Here is a 12,086-nt window from a genome sequence, read left to right as displayed (position 1 = left end):
ATCCTTCATGCAATTTGGCTTTGTTCCTTAATGATATTGACTTGGTTAATGAAGTTTGTGAAATTGGACTTGTTCAATGGTCATTTTATGTTTGAACTAAATTCAGGTGACCTGTTGTTATCTGGAATTTCCAATATACCCTAGTTATACAGACATCATTAAATATTTTACAACCTCCGCAAAAGCCACCATCGTTTTCTGACAGTATTTCACTCTGTTAAAGGCATTGTGCAATTCTTGTACTTAATACAGCAGTAAAGAATTTGCCAACACAGTTTATATTACCCTGGTAGTAGTAAATATTTTCATGTTTAGATTCGATAATACCATTCAGCCAATATTCAGGTATTATTCCGCTGTTGAAAATTAATAACTTTTCCATACCAGGGAGTAGCTTTCCCTCAGCAAATTTTAAATACTCATTTGCAATCAACTCCAGTAACTTTAGGTGTCTTAAGATTGTGTATGACCTGTGTATGTGTATTTCATCTTTGGTTTAATTACAATCAAGAACATCATTGGTGGATTGTAAACTTGTTCTAAGTAACTAGGGCTGGGACAGGGAACTCGGGTATTGAGTAGGACCGGATACCCACAGGACAACCCAGACCCTTGGTTAGTCACGTGATATATTGTTTAATGACAAAAATATCTAGAACTTCCATGGTTACACTTTAAGTGACTAATGTTCACATTTTTTTCTGACTATGCACACATTTCTTCTGACTTTATATGTTTGAATAGAGGTAAAACTTCAGTCAACTTCAGTGTATGCATGACCAGATCGTTTTCTATGAGTATCTACATACATTTTGCCAGGGCTACAGTCAAACTATTCCCGTTCCACATTTTTACTTATCTCTTGGGACCAACAGCGGGTACCCGAGTAGGGTCGGGTAATAGTGGGATGGGTACCCGGGTAGTTAATTTGGACTCGTCCAAGGCCTATAAGTAACACTTCTTGGTCAATGTCTACCGTTTCATTATACAGTAGAACACGGATATAACGAACACGGATATAGCGAACAAACGGATACAATGAACTGTTAAAAATTTCCCGATTTATCTCCTATATAATTTCATATAAAAGTTACGTATATAACGAACTCTCTATAGCGAACTAACGGATACAGCGAACTGATACCTGATCACCGACAAGCCCATTTATCACTTATTAGCGACGTGTATAGCGAACTGAGAAATCTCACTCAGTGTCAAGTGTCACTGACAATTGGCTGTATGCAATCAGCGGCGAATCAAAACAATGGCGGCGAATCAATACAATCAGTGGTGACGGATCAACCTTGTTAAATTTGCATTGTGTTAATCTTACCTGTACATGTAATCTTGTCTGTAAAACAAACAGTTTTTGACAGTTTGGCGGATCTGAACGATGCCGTTTCAAGAATGCAGTCAGCGAAACGAGGCCAAAGTAAAATCACAGACTACACATTTCGTATGTAAATCGAAAAATGATAAATATGTTTAAATTTTGTACATGTATTTGATAACAATCTTCAGAAAATGTTATGAATTTAATGTTATTAAATGAATGTTGTAAATTGATATCAGTTGAATGATCACTGCTAATACAAATCAACGCTGCAGTTACGTGTGTATTGTGTTTTGTCTTATCCAAGATGGCGGACGTTTCCGAGCGAAAACGTGTATAACGAACAACGGATATAACGAACTGATTTCTCTGGTCCCTAGTAGTTCGTTATATCCGTGTTCTACTGTATTTGATATATATTTTTTTGCCACTCACACACTCTTTAAAAGTCACTCTCAGTTGCACATTTGCCAGCTTGGTTGTATTATTTTGGATGAAAAGACTTCTTAAGCATGCATTTTTACTCAGTGTCATATTGATGATATTATGATTTGACATATGAAAGGTTTTCAATATTTTATGTGTTCTGAAACAAGCGCTTTATCTGTAAAACTATCTGCTTCGTGAGTAGACTCATTGTAACTGTAAACACAGTCAAGAACTCTTCAGTAGGTTTTATCTTCTTAAGCGCTTTCTGTACCCATTCACAGCTAATCCATGGATGTGACACTCGCGGTACCAACAGTAAAACTCTGTGTTCTGCATTCACAGGGCTATCTGCTGTTCAAATGTGGCGTTTCCGGCCCATAAGCAGTTTCTCTATCAGTTCTAATCCTGAAACCAGTAAAAACAATTGTTAAGCCAATCACAATCACAACAGATTCAGGAAGAAATTCAAATAGGAGTCAAACTACTTATTGTGAAATTTCTTATTTCATATGTACCATTTTGCTATCTTAGAAAGAATACAAAATTGCTACCATCATCTTACATGTATCCTTTGGTGAGCAAATAATATACTGGAAGTCAATTTCTTCTCAAATAAAAATTCTTGTCCTTTTGCCTTGAAAGCAAGATTGTAATGGAACTGACTATCCTCAAACAAAAGCAAATTCAACAGTTGATACATTTTAAAAAGGTTATGCCACTTCTTGACAGAATGATATATTTGATAATATTAAAGCTTTATGGATGGGATGGTATTTTAAAAAAAGGTGGTAAAACATATGTTACACTTGTTGTTGTTTTCATATATCTTACTTAGCTGTATTATATCCATATGTCGCATGTATGAATCCCTGGATTGTTTGGTTAAGACTCGATTATTCACAGGCCACAATCATGAAGCTGGAATATTGACAAGTGCAGTGTCAAACAAGAAACAAATAATCTGCTTCGTTTAGTGACACATTACTTGGAACAGTATTTCAGGTATATCATGGCATGTCAGATTAATGGGAGATAAATGCCGAACATGATGCAAGTCGAAGACGTTTACCACTCTGATGAAAATCAAGACGACAGGTATTCTGCTGCCAAACCAAGAAACATAACCTGGACAATTCTATGACTTGAACCCACAATCATAGTATTCTGGCATGTATTATGGACAGGACTCGCAGCTAATTGCATGCCTTTGATGACTGGGTCTAGTCTGCCATACAGACCCTGAAACAATTATATCCAAAAAGAGTCTCTCCTTTTTATTATATTTTTATAACTATAACATAACAACTGTTTTGATCTGTAAAATATGTTCATTTCAGAGACAAGCTGTTTGTCTAGACTGGGCCATATGTGCTTCTGGAACTCCTAAAAACTTTTGAGAATCTGAGCTACTAGTCAAAGTATACCCTTACTTTAAAGAAGGTGTCCTGAGGTTATAATGTGTTGTATTTTGGTTGGATCACATGTAACGGGTCTCCATATCTACAGCTTTCCATATGCCTGTATCTGATGATCTGTTGTTGAACTTCTTTTCTTGGCCAATGACCTTCGCATCATAATCATATCTATCAGCATAGAGAAAATGTAAATGGTTAGTTCGTAAACGATTAAGGTGTAACAGTATGGTTCTTTAAGATAATATTATTATTATTATTGTGTTGTCATTTAGTTCTGTCTGCACCAAGTAGTCATGACTGTATGGCAGCAATATGGTAAGCTAATTTGAATCCTGCAATAAAATGTGGGACAAAAAGAAAACATGCCTTATTTTGAAAGGCAGTTATTCTCATTGTCACTTAGTATATAAGTTTTGAAGATATCAACTTAAAGACTGTATGCATGTAACTTCTTGAAAATAATGATATGAATATTCTTTTTACAGCCAGACTCCTAACAGCATTTTGCACAGTTGTTGTGATTGAGCACACAGTACAAAACAGTGTTGCTCGTTATAACAATTTGTCAAATACTGCTTCTTGCAACTACCGTACTTGAATATGTTTTTGTTTTGTAAGCTGCATCATAGGCTTGCTACAACATTATCAATGAGAAAGGTCAGTGTTAGTGATACTCATAGGTTATCTGTAACTTTGGACATACGCTCCAGACAAACGGACATTAAAAAAGTTAAAACATAACCTTCCCATATAGACTAATATACAATCATATCTAAATTTCACAGATTTACAAATTATTTCAAAAAATATTATTAAATCTTCTTTTGTGTTCATTCCCATAGGGAATTCAAATAATTCCAGTAAAGTAAAATTATTTTTTTCTGCTACAACATTAACAATATGAGCTAATGACCTTGCTTAAATTTACACTGAGGTTCTCACACCCTTCATAGAGCCAGTTCCTCCTTGGAATTCAAGTATCAACAATCTCCTGAGCAGTAAGAGATCTGAACAGACAACTAGTCAGCAGTAATTAGGGAATCATCTGGTGACATGTTTATGGCTAGCATGTAGAGTCAGTGCTAGCAGTAGCTTGCCTGTATTCAGTTGTTTGAGCCCTCAACAGACCAATGAACCCTTCAGTATAAACTATCAATTTCGACTTTCCCAAGTTTGGCTTTAGCAAGTCTAGAAATAGACAAATACACACTTCCATGGAAGGTGGGAATACATCAATCTATACAGATGTTCACAGGTCATAATCAACCTAGGACATTTTATACACAATATCATCATACAATCTACACTTAATGGAATCTGAAGATTTTCTTTTGGCTGTGGATAGTAAATCACATTTCTAGCTTGTGAGCAGATTTTGAATGCTATGGGTTAATATTTCTAATTTTAAGAGATTTTTTACTATTTTATTACTCATGTCCCCTCGAACAGAAATAGGATAACGCCTCTAAAGTCTACAATTAATGGAATCCTAAGATTTTTTCATGACAACTGATAGTAAATAACATTTGAAAATTGTGAGCAGAATCTGAATGCTAGGGGTCAATATTTTTATTTTTAAGAAATTTTCTACTATATTATTACTCATCTCCCCTCAACCAGAAGTGGGATAAAGTCTATAAACTCGACAAATAATAGAATCTTAAGATTTCTTCCTGGCTGATGATAGTAAATAACATTTCTAGCCCGTGAGCAAAGCCTGAATACTTTGAGTCAAGATTTCTAATTTTAAGAGATTTTCTACTATATTATTATTCATATAACCTTGACCGGAAATGGGATAACACCTATAAAATCTACAATTAATGGAATCTTAAGATTTCTTCTTGGCTGATGACAGTAAATCACATTTCAAACCTGTGAGCAAAGCCTGAAGGCTACGAGTCAAGATTTATAATTTTAAGAGATTTTCTACTATATTATTATTCATATAACCTTGACCGGAAATGGGATAACACCTACAAACTCGACAAATAATGGAATCTTAAGATTTTCTTTTGGCTGATGATAGTAAATCATATTTCAAACTTATGAGCAGAATCTGAATGCTTTTGGCCAATATTTTTAATTTTAAAAGATTTTTTGCGATTTTATTACTCATATCCCCTCGACGAGAAATGAGATAACACCTATAAAATCTACAGTTAACGGAATCTGAAGATTTTCTTTTGTCTGCGGATAGTAAATCACATTTCTAGCTTGTGAGCAGAATCTGAATGCTATGGGTTAATATTTCTAATTTTAAGAGATTTTTTACTATTTTATTACTCATATCCCCTAGACCAGAAATGGGATAACCCCTTTTAAATCTACAATTAACTGAATCTTAAGATTTCTTCATGACTACTGATAGTAAATAACATTTAAAACTTGTCTGCAGAATCTGAATGCTATGGGTCAATATTTCTAATTTTAAGAGATTTTCTACCATATTATTATTCATATAACCTTGACCAGAAATGGGATAACACCTATAAACTTGACAAATAATGGAATCTTAAGATTTTCTCTTGGCTGCTGATAGCAAAGCACATTTCTAGCTTGTGAGCAGAATCTGAATGCAATGGGTCAATATTTCTAATTTTTAAGTGAGTTGGGTTTAACACCGCTTTTAACATTATTCCAGTTATATCACGGTGTGTCAGCTTAATGTGGGGGAAAAGCCCGAAGTGATGGTGCTCACAAACCTAGAGCATTATTGGGGTGAACCGGGATTCGAACCCACAATTATAGGTTGCTGGCGGATCCAAGGGACGTAACTCTGCACAGTGAATCGCGGCGCCTTAGACCACATGGCCACCCATGCCCCCTCTAATTTTAAGAGATTTTTTACTATATCATCAATCATCTGCCCTTGACCAGAAATAGGATAACACCTTTAAAATCTACAATTAATGAAATCTTAAGATTTCTTCTTGGCTGATGATAGTTAATAACATTTCAAACCTGTGAGCAAAGCCTGAACACTTTGAGTCAAGATTTCTAATTTTAAGAGATTTGTTTACTATATTATTATTCATATTACCTTGACCAGAAATGGGATAACACCTTTAAATTCTACAATTAATGAAATCTTAAGATTTCTTCTTGGCTGATGATAGTAAATAACATTTCAAACCTGTGAGCAAAGCCTGAACACTTTGAGTCAAGATTTATAATTTTAAGAGATTTGTTTACTATATTATTATTCATATAACCTTGACCAGAAATGGGAAAACACCTTTAAAATCTACAATTAATGAAATCTTAAGATTTCTTCTTGGCTGATGATAGTAAATAACATTTCAAACCTGTGAGCAAAGCCTGAACACTTTGAGTCAAGATTTATAATTTTAAGAGATTTGTTTACTATATTATTATTCATATAACCTTGACCAGAAATGGGAAAACACCTTTAAAATCTACAATTAATGAAATCTTATGATTTCTTCTTCACTGATGATAGTAAATAACATTTCAAACTTGTGAGCAGAATCTGAATGCTATGGGTCAATATTGCTAATGTTAAGAGATTGTTGACTATATTATTACTCACATCCCCTCAACTAGAAGTGGCATAAATGTGATACTTTCAAGAATGAAAAGAATCTTGAGAGCTTTGTTTGCTGAACATTGTCATTCACATTTACAACCTTTGAGAAACATGTACTTTGACAATAAGCTTTGCATATGAAACTACATAGTTTAAAAAAAAGCTTCGTCCCCTTCACAGCTGTAATAGGCTAACTGATCATCATGGAGGGACTGACTGCACAATGCATGCCTTTGTGCTAGGTCTGTACCTGCCTTGATAGAAACCACAGAAAAAAAAGGTAAAAAGTAAAGGTATAATGACTTACCTACACATTCTCGTCTTTCAAAGAAATATTATCTTAGAAACTTCAGCCACTTGGCCTTCAACAGCAAGGACCAGACGACCATTTTGATCAAGTTGTAAAGGGAGGATAACTCTTACTGTTGCTTTGTCTTGCAAATATTAATGTCAATGATGACAGAGCTTGAGATAACAAGTTCTGTTCTCCATTAGTAATGGGTTTATTAAATATATGTTATCTGTCTTAAGTTGGTAATTTTGAAACCTTTCTAAATATTTCAATCATATTAAATAATATCATTTAGATTCCATATGGTCTCCCCAGAAATATGAGGACATTCTGCTGGCAAAATGGTTATGAAAGCTTCAACGTATATATGTCAATAAGCTACCAGGAATGGTTCAATGAGTTTCCCAGTTATTTTAATGCTGACCAGGAAGGAGATTTTGTCATACCGGGTATTACATATGGTATTTTTCCCTTTAAAACAATGAGAAAAAGAATAGGGTGGTGGGTGAATCAAAGGAACATTAAAGAAATCTTTTTCAACAAGAGAAATCTTTTTCAACAATTTCTACTCTAATATTTCTATATGTAATTAGTTTCTTTTATTTTTTAAGTTAGACTTCTAAGAAAAGCACAAACTCTCTCACATCCTGCATCTGCTATGCCTGGTAGCAGTTACATGCACCTCCACCATTAATATAAAAATAGTTGCTTTTATCATCATGTACACATTAATCAAGTGGAGTGATTTTGAATAATTGTTACCACTAAAATCTAACATGAAAATGATAGTAATATTTACAAAAAATTATTTAGGGACTTGAGAATACTATCATGGGATAACATTTATACTAAGTTATCTTATAATAATTAGATCTACATCAAGTGCTTTTATGAGTTATCATGATGTAATATTTATACATCATTTCATATAATTGTAGTTTTAGCAAGTAATAATTATCATTAGGTAAAATGCATATATAAAAAAAATACTAAGTTATCTTATAATAATTAGATCTACATCAAGTGCTTTTATGAGTTATCATGATGTAATATTTATACATCATTTCATATAATTGTAGTTTTAGCAAGTAATAATTATCATTAGGTAAAATGCATATATAAAATATCAGTAGTTTCAGTTAAAGCTTTTTAGATGGTTGCTAGCCTAAGGTAATGGGAGCGCGTCTTCTAGACATACTATTCAATAAGACAAGAGTTACGTCTACATAGTTTAATTGATTTAAAGCTTTTAGATAAATGCTAGCCTAAGGTATCAAGATCCCATCTCCCAGACAAAGGATATTTATTTAAGTATATCTGTCATCACCCACCGGGGTATATTAGAATAACATTATTTCAATTAAGACTCATTAAGGATTAGCCCCCATACAAGCTCGTCTATAGTGCATTAAGGATTAGCCCCCATACAAGCTCGTCTATAGGGCATTAAGGATTAGCCCCCACACAAGCTCATCTATAGTGACACCCTAATCTCTTTCAAAGCATCCAGTAAATATGTCAACAAGATTAGTGCCAGTCCAACAGGATAAACAGGATTTAGTATTCCCCTCTGTCTAGCCATCCATTTAGCTTAGGACACAACCAATCGTGTATCAACCAATCACATTCCTTTCTATTGTTTAAATTTTTGTTAAATACATACTGTAGGCAGGTTTTAGGCAGAGAAGGGGTTTGACTCACTGACCAAGCAGACCTCTCTCCCACAGCCCAGAGTGTGTACCGACTCTCTGTGGCACCCTCAGTTATTTTCTAAGATATTGTAAATTGTTAATTGTTCTTGTAAATAAAATTGTGATTAGTCTCCTGTGACTCTGGCTCTTTGCTGACTAATTCCCCAAGAAAACCAGCACGTCATTTGGAAGGTATTGTTCACCCAGAACAGTTCCATGATAATTTGGCGGAGAATCATCGTTTTCGGAACCACGGAGTCCAGGAACTTACTACAACCAGCTACAAGAACCCATTGGAGGACATGTCCAACCGTGATCATCTGATGGAATAACAAGCAAGCTGCATCTACCTCTGACCTAAACACTGGATTAAAGACAGCCAACTCCTCCAAAGACACCAACAAAGGAAGAAAAAGTCTTCAAATATTGTAAGTAATACATTGTTGATTTCTTGTCATCCTTTAATTTAGTACGGTACATACTAATAGGTGTCATGGCAAATATGGAGTCTGGAAAGGAACGTAACTTTGAAAGTGAAATTCCAACAGTGTCTTTAGTTACGCCCCTTGCCAACAGTGTAATTCAGGCAAAATTTGGCACAAAAACAACAAATTGTTTAGTAGATACAGGGGCATCCATTTCTTGTATTTCGTCTGCTTTTCTTAGCACAGCTTTTGAAAACCTTACTCTTGGAAACTCACCCTTTCCACAGGTTAAAGGTGTTGGCGGCGAATTGCATAGGGTGTTAGGTTCAGTTGTGTTAGATTTTGTCATTGAGGATCAGGAATTTTCTCAAAGATTCCACATTCTGCCTACACTTCCAGAAGCAGTGATACTAGGTGAGAACTTCCTTGATGACAATGATGCAGTCTTAGATTATAGCTGTCATTCCTTGATACTCAATAACAGCACCTCAGATAGGCAATATATCAATTTCATAGCCAATTCAGTGCATGAGATTAGTGGATTAGCAAAACCAATAGATCAGATTTACATCCCCCCTCAGAGTGAAATTCATTTCAAGGTCAGACTATCAGAGACCAAAGAGGATTCCCTCATCCTCATTGAACCCATTGCTTCCCTCACTGCTCATTCTGAAGTAGCAGGCGGTAGAACTCTTTCTAAATCAAAAAGCAAGACTGCTACATTTAGGCTTATGAATCCCTCCCAAGAAGAAAAGGTTCTTGACAAGGGTACAGTTGTAGGCAAATTTAGTTACATTGACAGAGACTCTGTTTTTGAAATCGGCTCTGACCAACCATTCATCAGTACCGTTAACACTGACAATGAGAAGAGAGACAATGACACCAGGGATTATGTCAAAATTGCACAGGAGTTAGGATTTGATTTGACCAATACACAACTCCAGACCAACGACACAGACTACTTAGATTTTTGGGACAAAATAGAAACATGTTTTCAACGAGTCTTGCAGATTTAGGTAAGACTGACATGCACCAACATATCATTGACACTGGCAACCACCAACCCGTTAAGAGTAGACCATATCGTCAATCTCCTCATCTCCAAAAAGTCACTGAAGAACTTATAGATGATTTTCTGAAGTATGATTTGGTCGAGGAATCTACTTCTATGTATTCAGCTCCAATTATCCTAGTCAAGAAACGCGATGGCTCATATAGATTTGTTTGTGACTACAGAAAGTTGAATTCTGTCACTTTACCAATGTCTTGGCCTCTTCCTGTTTTTGATGATGTTGTTGATAACATCGCCAATGCACATGCTAAGATCTTCTCAACTTTAGACCTTGCTAATGGCTTCTTCCAAGTGCCATTACATGAAGATTCAAAGCATAAAACTGCTTTCGTCACCCATCAAGGCCTTTATCAATTCAAACGATTGCCCCAAGGTTTGACAAATTCCCCACTTTGTTTTCAACAGCTCATGAGCAAAGTGCTACGAAAATTGCTTTTTAAGGTTGCGCTGATCTACATTGATGATTTGATAATCTACAGCAAAAACTTTGAAGAGCATCTCCAACATTTGGAGCAAGTATTTTACTATCTGAAACAGGCAAAATTAACACTAAAGCCATCCAAATGCAATTTTGCAACGGACAAAGTTTCTTTTCTGGGTCATGTTTTATCATGTGGAGGTGTTCAAGTTGATGACAAAAAGATTGAAGCAATTAGAACCTTTCCAGTGCCCAAGTCACAAAAGCAGATTCGCTCCTTCTTAGGTCTCACAAACTTCTACAGGAAGTATGTGAAAAATTACGCTCACATAGCGCTTCCACTGAATGCCTTGCTAAAGAAGCATTCAGAGGCAGAAGTAGGAAAGAAACCAAAGTTCCAATGGTCACTTGAGTGTGATCAGGCATTCAACACACTCAAACATGCTATGAGTAATACACCTGTTCTGGTTTATCCAAATTTTGACAAAGAATTTCTTCTCGCAACTGATGCCAGTGATATGAGCATAGGTTTTGTTTTGAGTCAAAAAGATGAGAAAAATAATGAACATCCAATAGCTTTTGGTGGTAGAGCTCTTCATGGCAGCGAAAAGAACTGGAGCATTACAGAAAAGGAAGGCTTAGCCCTAGTTGAAGCCATTAGATCCTTTCGTCCATACCTTGCAAATTCCAAATTCACAGTCTACACTGATCATATAGCATTGAAGTGGCTGAAATCCATCAAGGATGCCACAGGTAGGTTAGGACGATGGTCTTTGGAACTTTCTACCTACACTTTTGACATTGTTCACCGCAGCGGCAAAGCCAATGGGAATGCTGATGCTCTCTCACGTAGGGAATATGAGGAAAATATTAACTGTAATGATCAGACAGAAGAAGATGCTGAGAAAACAGTCTTCTCAGTAACTTCAACTCAGCAAAGCAAATCAACTAGCAGTACCACAATCTTGCCAAACACCCATTCATCAACACAAGTCACACAGACAACTCAGACTGAGGATATTTGCACACCCATTGTCAATCACTTAGAATCAGACACACAGACAACACATTGGTCAGTCACCTTTGAATATGAAGAGGATTATCAGTCAGTACCAGTTAATGTTGTCGCAGCATTACATGCTACAAATGCTGATGTTACACAAGACACATTGGTTGAAGTAAGTATAAAAGAACATCCAAATTTACGTCACCTACAAAGGATTTGTCCAGATTTCATTCAAATCTTTGACTACAAAGAGGATGATGTCCTTCCACAAAATGAAAAGGATCGTCAAAAGATTCTTATCGAAGCCAATACTTTTGAAATTGATGAAGGCATCCTATACAGATTCGTTCCACAAAGACAGAAAGGCCACGCAGACAAGTTCATTAAACAGCTGGCAGTCCCAAGAACCCTCAGAAATCAAGTCCTGCAATCCTATCATGACTCAGAGTTTGGCG

This window comes from Haliotis rufescens, unplaced genomic scaffold, assembly GCF_023055435.1.
Source record: "Haliotis rufescens isolate VD_foot unplaced genomic scaffold, xgHalRufe1.0.p SCAF_7, whole genome shotgun sequence".
Classification (NCBI taxonomy): Eukaryota; Metazoa; Mollusca; class Gastropoda; order Lepetellida; family Haliotidae; genus Haliotis; species Haliotis rufescens.
Note: the sequence above shows the minus strand (reverse complement) of the source record.